This window comes from Chenopodium album, chromosome 15 (assembly GCF_948465745.1).
Source record: "Chenopodium album chromosome 15, dcCheAlbu1.1, whole genome shotgun sequence".
In the NCBI taxonomy this organism is placed as follows: domain Eukaryota; kingdom Viridiplantae; phylum Streptophyta; class Magnoliopsida; order Caryophyllales; family Amaranthaceae; genus Chenopodium; species Chenopodium album.
In genome coordinates, this window is record NC_137848.1 from 24,045,017 (window position 1) to 24,053,488 (window position 8,472).

Below are 8,472 nucleotides of genomic sequence, written 5' to 3' on the forward strand. Positions count from 1 at the left end.
AGGCCATGAGATCTGAAATGGATTCCATGTTTGAAAATCAAGTCTGGGACTTGGTTGACTTACCCGAAGGTTATACACCGATCGGATGTAAGTGGATTTTCAAGTTGAAAACCGACAAAGATGGAAATGTATTCATTTACAAAGCTAGATTGGTGGCAAAAGGTTACAGACAAGTTCATGGTATTGATTACGATGAAACCTTTTCACCAGTTGCAATGCTTAAATCCGTTCGGATCCTCCTAGCGATTGCTGCATATTACGACTATGAAATGTGGCAGATGGACGTCAAAAGCGCCTTCCTTAATGGTTATTTGGAAGAAACTGTGTATATGACACAGCCTGAAGGTTTTGTCGACCAAAATAATGCTGGGAAAGTTTGTAAGCTTAAGAAGTCCATTTATGGATTAAAGCAAGCAAGCAGAAGTTGGAATCTGCGTTTCGATGAAGCCATCAGTAAGTTTGGTTTTATCAAGAATCCAGATGAATCTTGTGTTTACAAGAAGGTCAGTGGGAGTGACATCGCCTTCCTAGTCTTATATGTCGATGACATATTGCTCATTGGAAACAGCATTCCGTTGTTAGAGTCTGTAAAGGCCTGGCTTGGAAAGTGCTTCTCAATGAAAGACTTGGGAGAGGCTCAGTACATACTAGGCATCAAGATCTATAGGGATAGATCGAAAAGGATGATTGGATTGAGTCAAAGTACTTATATTGATAATGTACTTGCTCGATTTGGCATGGAGGAGGCCAAAAGAGGTCACCTGCCAATGTCACATGGCATAACCCTAAGCAAGAAGCAGTGTCCACAGACACCTGATGAGCGGGTAAGAATGAATCAGATTCCATATGCTTCGCTTATTGGATCTATCATGTATGCCATGATATGTACTAGGCCAGATGTGTCGTATGCCTTGAGTGCTACGAGCCGTTACCAATCAGACCCAGGAGAGGCGCATTGGACTGCGGCCAAAAATATCCTAAAGTACCTGAAAAGGAACAAGGATAAATTCCTGGTGTATGGTGGTGCAAAGGATTTAGTTGTGGAAGGTTATACCGACGCAAGCTTCCAGACAGACAGAGACGATTTCAAATCGCAATCTGGATATGTGTTTTGTCTAAATGGAGGGGCGTTTAGTTGGAAGAGCGCAAAGCAGAGTACAACTGCAGATTCTACAACTGAAGCCGAATACTTGGCAGCTGCTGAAGCAGCTAAGGAGGCTGTTTGGATTCGTAAGTTCGTTGGCGAACTTGATGTTGTACCCTCTATAAAGGGTCCAATAGCCCTCTATTGTGACAACAATGGAGCTATTGCTCAGGCCAGAGAGCCTAGAGAACATCAGAAGGTCAAACATGTCAAGCGGCGATTTCACATGATTCGAGAATGGAAATCAGAGGGTGAAATCAGAATTTGCAAAGTTGGAACGGATGACAATGTAGCCGATCCACTTACTAAACCTTTGCCTCAAGTGAAGCACAACAAGCACGTTGAGGCAATGGGAATCAAGCATGTAGGAGACTGGCTTTGATTTCCTTGTTTAGTGTTTTAGTTAATTTTGAGAAAAGTTAATGTAAGACACTAAGGAAAACCATTCATGTTTTGGAGTAATATAAAATTTCATGCAACATTTTATTACTCCGTTATGCTATTTAATTGTGGTTTAGGATTAAATAATGAGTCCATTCAATTCTGAGAATATTCAAAATAGGGTATCAAGACCAGTCTTGGTAAGGAAACACCTATTAAGTGAACATTGAATATTATAATCGAAAATTATCCCTAATCAAGGTCATTTAAACGATGGACGATTAATGACCAATTGAGATTAGTGTGTAGTCTGATTTATAGCACCGTTTCATGTGCTACGAGGACATGATTGTCATAAATCATTTGCACATGTATTGGTTTAGAACCATACTGGATCGACCTATGAGAATACTTTAAGAAATTAAAAATTTGTCATAAGTATACTTCTCATTATGGCTATCGGAACCTATTTCCTCGACCATGAGTAGTGTGAGTTCTCTTATTTGAGTACTAGTTCGCTTTGATGTTGTCAAACGTCTGCCGTAATAGGGGATTATAACGGCAACACTCGGGCGGCTAGGTCCTCTCAGTAAGAGGAGCTACATTACAAGACTGGGAATGTCCCCCTAGTAAAATAGGGAAGATGTCTTTGTTGTATACAAGGCCTCTCGTAGAGCGAGACTGTAAAATGCATGGCCGTGCTCGGATGGATTTTAGAAATCATCTGTTTATTGACAGTCGGACTCGGAATCGGGAAACACTTCTGGACGTAATAAGGATGACAAAATAAATCTTACCTTATAGTTCAAGAAGAGACATTAAGCGACATAGGAAAGGGCTGTACACAAAATGAGCACTTGTCCGGAAGGACATGTGGGAGATTGAAAGGAATGGTGTCCTTCGAACAAGTGTACTATTCCGTTAGTGGGTTCAGAATTATTAGAAAGCTAATATATTCAGTAAGGTCAAGTGATCGGAATGCCTGGGTGGAGGCCGCTTTCGATCAGTAATATTAATGGATAATTAATGTTACAGCTTAATCTTGACTGAACCCTTCGGGTCACACCCAAGCATTCAACAAACCGAAACGACGAATTAATTCGGAAGGAATTAATGAGTCGACCGAGTAATATTTATTTAGATGTCGGAAATTCGAGCTTAGAGCGTCGAAACCGAGCGTCGGAAGTCGAGTCGAAAAATAGTGAAAGACGAGACGAGAAATAGTAATAAATCAACAAAAGACCAAAATACCCCTAGCATCGGAATGCTCTAGCAAACCGAGTGCTAAGGGCGTATGGCCTAGCATGGTGGCTAGCATGCGCACCAAGCCGAGCCTAGGCTGGCTGGTGCGTGCTAGCGCACTCATGCTAGCATCGCAAGGCTAGGCGCTGCCTAGTGCGTGCTAGCATGCTAGGCGCAGCCTTGTGCGCGCAATGGCTAGCAAGCCATGCCGCAACAAGCTGCTGGAGCTAGCACGCTAGGCGCGCCAGCTCGCAACAGCTAGCAGCAGTATGGCTAGGCCATTGCTTGCTGCCTAGCAGCGCTGGCCAAGGCACAAGGCCAGCAGCAGCAGCCCGCACAAGCATGCTGGGCGTGCTGGCCAGCAGCAGCAGCAGCCCGCATGCAAGTGCTGGGCTTGCTGGGCTTGCTGGGCGTGGCTGCCACGGACAGCAGCACATGGCAGCCCACCTTGGCTGCCTTGGTGCCCAAGGGTGGGTGCCATGTGGCTTGTGGTCCTTGAGTGTGTGGGGAGTGAGGTGGCCGGTTATGGGAGAGGGAGTGGGGAGCAAGTTTGGTCCCCCCCTTCTCCAAATGGTCCTCACCTAACCACTCACATGAGCTTGCCACTTGTTGATTTATTACTAGCTTGATTATTGATTTTATTTTAGCTTTAAAATAAAATGGAAAAATCATACTATCCCACATTGATGGGAGAGTAAATGATACTCCCATCATTTCCTATAAATACCCAAGTATGGGCATTGGGAAAGATGCTTGAGTAAGAGTTGGAAAAGGCATCACAATTAGTGAAAACCTTTGAACTCAATATTATTACTCGGGTTTTGTTGGTCGGGTCTTGCTAACTCCAAGACATTGGACCTAGTCGGTTTTGTTGGTGCGGGTGGACTTCGTTGGAGGTCTCCGTGCGAGCGGGACTTGAAGCTTTCAAGTAAGAGCTCATTTGGAGCAAAGCACGCATCAAAGGTAATTAGCTTATCTTAATCTTGTGATTAATTTAATTATGTTTATGGTTTTATTTATTGCGAGTGCGGTCTTGGTTTTGGGTTTGTTTCCGCGGTGAGTCGGACTCACCAAACCCCAACAGGAATGGCTAGACAAGGAAGTCAAACCAAATTCTCTAAGGACATGGGATGAAGTGACCAAGGAGTTTCTATCCCGTTTTTATCCACAAAAGAAAACGGCGGAGGCTAGAGCTTTGATTCAAGGTTTCAAGCAAAAGCCTAGTGAGAGTCTCTATGAAGCATGGGAGAGATACAAAGAGTATCAAAGAGAGTGTCCTCATCACGGAATTCCTACGTACCAAATTATTCAAATCTTCTATCGAGGCCTCAATCCTTAAGGAAAATCATGTTTAGATGGAGGAGCCGGAGGTCCTATCATGAACAAAACGGAAGAGGAAGTGGTAGACATAATTGAAGACGTAAAGAGGTATTATAGAGATTGGCAAGATGGAGAAAGAGAGTCAACTAGCAAGAGTATCTCTTCGGTGTACTCGGTTGATCATCTAAATGCAATCAACAATCTATCCTCACAATTGATAAACTTGGGGAAGGAGATGTCCGTTATCAAGGCGAAGTTGGAAAGTGCTACCTACCAAGTTTCAAGTCTTCCCTCCTAATCTAAGGGGAGAGGTATGTCTTCTAATTCTCAACTCCCTCCCTCTTCTAATAACATGCCTAGTGGATGCTTGTTTTGTGATGATTGTGGGTCGTATGATCATGAGTTTTCTAATTGCCTTCATTTATGTATGGATGTTTGTGATGATCAAGATGGAAATGTGAATGAGCACGTGAATTATGTGTCAAATAATCATGATTCTAGGTATGAAAATCAAAGAGGTCAATGGAATAGGAATCACAATAACCATGGCAATTTTGATAACTACAACCAAGGTGGTGGCAAAAGGAACCATGGGAACCAAAATTCCCAAGGTAACTATAACAACCAAGGTTATAGTGGCCAAAATCATAACCAAAATTATGGTAATCATAACCAAGGTTATGGTAACCATAATCAAGGTAGAGGTAATTGGAACAATCAAAATAGGGGAAGTTTTCAAAATAATTCTCAAAGGGGTCCCCCACCCGATTTTGCTCCAAAGGCGCAAAATGATAATTCCGATGTTCAATCCTCTTCTTCTTCACATAGAACCAATTTGGAAGAAATCATTGAAAATCAAACAAAGTTGTTGAACACATACATGGCCGCAAGTGACAAGAAATTTAATGAAATGATGACTCATAATAAGATGCTTGAAAACAAAATTTCTCAACTTGCTAATGCTTTGAAAGACCATGCTAGTCCTTCTTCTTTACCTTCCCAAGGCCTATATCCCAAGAGACCGGTCAATGCTATTGTCACAAGGAGTGGTAAGGTTCTTGAGGAGAGTTTGCCTAGGAAGAGTGAGACCAAGGAGGGCACAAAAGAGGTTTTGGTTGAAGATGAGAGAGATGGTGCATCTTTGAGTGAGGTTGAGATTGAGAAGCCTAGTGAGATGAGAGTGGAGAAAGAAATTGTGAATTCCAAGCTTCCTTATCTAAAAATATTCATGAGACACAAGTTAGATGAACAATTTAGAAGATTCATTGACATGCTCAAGCAACTTCACCTTTCTCTACCATTTACCGAAGTAGTCACCCAAATGCCTAACTACGCAAAATTCCTCAAAGACGTTTTGAGTGGTAGGAGGACTTGTGATGGTGTAGAGACGGTGAACTTGACTGAGAATTGTAGTGCAATCATAATTAACAAGATGCCACCTAAACTAAAAGGCCCCGGAAACTTTTTCATCCCTTGTGCCATTTATAAAATGCAAATTGAGAATGCCTTGTGTAACCTAGGAACTAGTGTTAGCCTTATGCCATATTCAGTGTACCAAAGACTTGAGCTAGGGGAACTCTTACCTACTAACATCACTTTGCAATTGGCCGATAGGTCAATTAAGTTTCTATGGCAAATCATTCCATCTCCCGGTTGAGCTCGAACACCGTGCTTTGTCAGCAATAAAGAAGATAAACTTTGATTTGGCAAGTGCGGGGGAGAAAAGGTTGTTAGATCTTCATGAGCTAGAGGAGCTTCGATTTGATGCTTATGATTTTGCTAGTGTTTAAAAAGCTCGTTCCAAGGAAACTCATGATAAGCGTATTGAGACGAAAGATTTTTGTATTGGTGATAAAGTTCTTCTCTACAATTCGAAAATGAAGTTGTTTCCAAGAATGCTCATGTTAAGATGGAGCGGTCCTTACTTGGTTAAGAATGTCTTTCCTAGTGGTGTTGTAGAGGTTTCAATGATTGATTCTTCGTCTCCGTTTAAGGTCAATGGCCATCGACTCAAGAAGTATTTCGATGGTGCTTTTGTTAGCCTTATTCACATGTTGCTTCTCCGACAACCACCTTAATAGGTGGAGAACGTCGAGCTATGACGTTAAACAAGCGCTTCTCGGGAGGCAACCCGGTTTTCTAACCCTTTTTCTTTTGATTTTTCATTTTTCAATATCTTTTATTTTTGAGAACTTATCTTATTCTTCTTTGTTTTCTTGATTTTAGGTACCATGAGATTGAATCGATAAAATTTCCAACAATTTCGGTGTTAATTCAAGGTTTCACGAGGTTTGGTTAAGCTTAGGTGAAGAAGTTTATTGGGGTTTTATGCTCTCGTGTTTGCATTTTCATTGATTTTCTACTCTTTTTCGAGTGAGTTTTCAACTATCTCATTAGTGTAAACACAAGAGTATGTTCATGGCCGAAACTTTCTTGCTTGGTGCGCGCGTATCATAGGTTGCGCGCGCACACCAAAGAAGTCAAAAATCTAAGCTCTTTTTAATGGAATTTGACGGTTTTTGAACCCCCCGTACCCCCTTGGTGCGCACGCACCACGATCCCTGCGAGCGCGCACCAAGAGGGTTAGATTTTTTGCCTGCTTTTGGTGCGTCTCAAGCAAAAATCAACCCCCCAGCCCCTACCTGGTGCGCACGCACCAGGTAGGCAGCGTTTGTGGCTTGTGTTGCAGCCCGAAGAGCGCAGAAAGGCCCTTCCCCCTAAAGTAGCTGGTGCGCACGCACCAACCTCGCTGTTCGCACGCACCAGCCGTAGCAGCAATTTCCCCTATTTCGTGCCCTTTCTCCCTAGTTCACCCCCTTATTTCCTACTATCTCCTACCCCGAACTCCCTTTCATTCCTCTACTCTTTCTTCTCTCTACTAACCCCTTCAATCTCTTTGAAAATTCAAGCAACTTAATCCTTTTTAACTTCAACTCATTGCATAATTAAAATAACCTCTTTCAAATCTTTCACAAATTAAAAAAAAAAACTGAAATTTTTTATTTTATTTTCGAAAATTTGAGGCTAAAAATTCGAATTTTTGAGGGTTTGGTTTTGTGTTTGAATCTTAACTTTGGGTGTTCTAATTGTTCAATATTCATCAATTGTGCAATTTGCAAGTAATTCAAAGCTTCATTGAGGTATAATTTCTCACTTTCTAGTCATCTTATTCTTCATTTTTGAAGCTTGAAAGTCTTGTTTTTGCTTTCATTGTGGAACTCCATTATTGGTTTTTTTAGCTTGTAATTTGTGTTGAATGATGTTATTGGATGTTAAATTAAAGCTTTTTCATGATGAATTTGTATACCTTGCTTGAATCCTTGATTCACCATTGTTGGCATTTTCTCTCTCATGGGTATTCTATATGATAGTTTCATTTCTTTGATAATTCAACTTTTTGGGATTAATTTCCTCATAATGATTCATGATTTGGTCTCTTGTGTCCAATTTTTCTTTTACTTCATTACAAGTTGCTTCAAGCTTATGTCTCAATATTCATGGCATTATTCATATTTGACCATTTCTTGTTTCATTTCTTTTGAATATTCTTGAACAATAATAATTGTAAATGAATTGCTCATGAATTGCTTTGCTTCTTGTAGATGGTTCCCATCTGTCATAAGAAATGTGCTAGAACAAGTTGAAGGAAAGCTAGGCACATTGTTCCACCTCCCCCCGAGGTGGTAGAGACATACGGCATTGAATTCTCTAAGGAATTACATTGGGATAGGTTCAGGAAATTATCCAAGCGGAAACTCAAGTCAACAAGATTCTACGATCAAAGAACAACCAAGCTACTTGGAATAGATGATGACGTTCGCTACCTAGCCAAGAACCTCGGTCACTTAGAGTTCTTGGATTTGAGCGCCCCTACCTATGCTAGGGTGACGTATGAGTTTCTATCATCCTTTGAAGTGATCCGAGAGTCAATTGGTGACTCATCGAGAACTTTGACCTTTCAACTTTTCAATAATGATCATCGGTTGTCGGAGTCACAACTTTGTTCCTACTTTCGGTTTCCTTGGGCCATTGATGAAGACCATCTTGTCTATCCGGCCAATGGAAATATGACTAGCAACCATGAATATGATGAACTCCGGTGGTGGCGGTGTATCTCTGATGAGTGAAAATATGAGCCTCAAACTTCTAAATCCACATCGATCGTTCATCTTGCTATGAGATACTTTAATCGTATTCTCACTTATACCCTATGCTCGAAGGACTCTTTAGGAGCTATCTCCCGTAAGGAGATTTGTTGGCTATGGATTGCCGACCAAGAGTCGCATGAGATCGAGCTTGTTGATTTCACTCAACATTTAATCAACCGATTTTTGGATATTCGAGATGGTGTTTCGCTTTAGGGGAGCATCCAAATTGGAGGAATG

The 8,472-nt window shown here is 41.4% G+C and overlaps 1 non-coding gene across 1 annotated transcript; it reads right to left on the reverse strand.

Annotated features, from left to right (window-relative positions):
* Positions 1–3,951: 3,951 nt before the first annotated feature.
* LOC145583497 (small nucleolar RNA R71) lies at positions 3,952–4,057 on the reverse strand. The gene has a single exon (XR_014100141.1). It is a non-coding gene; the product is annotated as a small nucleolar RNA R71 (small nucleolar RNA).
* Between the last annotated feature and the right edge of the window lie 4,415 nt (positions 4,058–8,472).